Genomic DNA, 1428 nt, shown 5'->3' on the forward strand with positions numbered 1-1428 from the left:
TCTCCATTGGTCCCACTGAACTGAAAATATCACTCCGGAGTCCTCCTTCATACTTAACACACTTCCATTCCTCATATTCCACCGGAGTCCCTTGGCACATACGAGAGAACCTGAACAGCTCCTCAAACTTGTCAGTATACTCTGATATGGACATAGTACCCTGCTTTAGCTGTAACAATTCAAGTTCCTTAGCCGTCCTAGCAGAAGTCGGAAAGTACTTCTTATAAAACTCCTCTTGGAAGACATTCCAAGTGATATAGTCATCACCCTGCTGCAGAAGACGTCGGATACCTTGCCACCAATGCGACGCTTCACCGACAAGCATATAGGTAGCAAACTCGACACGCTGCCCTTCAGGTACCACTTGTGCTTGCAGTGCTCGCTCTATAGCCTGAAACCATGTATCAGCCTCAGTCGGACTAGTAGTTCCCTTGAACTTAGGTGGATTAACCTTCAAAAAGTTTGCCAGTGTCATCGGGCCCTGAACTCCACCTCCATCATTACCATGGTTGTTCATCTGTTGACCAAGAGTCTCAGCAGTGGCTTGCATAGCAGCAGCCATGTTCTCCAACGCAGTCATAAAGTTCACCGGGTCATTAGGGTTATTCCCCGGCGCACGAGCATTCGTACGACCTCTCGCACTACCTCTACCGCGTCCACGAGGCGCCATCTGGTTCCTATACATACCAAACAATCGATATTAAGTTGATCAGTCTCAATATCGGAAGTCTAGTACTTCAAAGTCCCAAATGCATGTTCATGAACGTTTATGCCAATTATATCAAGCAGATATACTAATAGCACATAACACACACACACAGAGAATGCACAGAAGCATAATCAGTCCATCCCTCAGGCTCTACAGGAACGAACTGCTCTGATACCATAATGTAACACCCTACCATACAGAGTCTTATGCTTAAGTCATAATTCAAAGATGGCAATGTATTACGACCTCTAAAATAAAAGTTTAGTACATATAGTAGTATGAATGATTGATTATAACTAGGAGCCTTTGTAGAAAAAGGGGTAAACAAAAAAAAAATCACAACTCGAAAGCGCAACACTCCGATCGATAACGTAACGAACAAGGATAACCAACGCGTGATTATGTATATATACAAAGGAGTGTCAAAAACAGGAATATCAAGACTCAAAATTCGGCTGCGAAGATAACCGGTCCGAGCATAACAATATATACATATGACAAAATAAGGAAAACCCCAAAGGACACCCAAAGGGACACAAATACATAAAACCTATTCTCCAAGATCTCCCATAAGAGGAGTCATCACAGTCTGTATTATTTAATGGAGATAAAAGTATCTAAACAAAATATATAAACCAACACATAGCCCCGAGAACAAAGGATCTTCGCAAATCTAGAAGTCTCCAGCATGCCTCAGCGAGAAACCTCACGTCCTGCAT

This window comes from Arachis duranensis, chromosome 3, assembly GCF_000817695.3.
Source record: "Arachis duranensis cultivar V14167 chromosome 3, aradu.V14167.gnm2.J7QH, whole genome shotgun sequence".
NCBI classification, from domain to species: Eukaryota; Viridiplantae; Streptophyta; class Magnoliopsida; order Fabales; family Fabaceae; genus Arachis; species Arachis duranensis.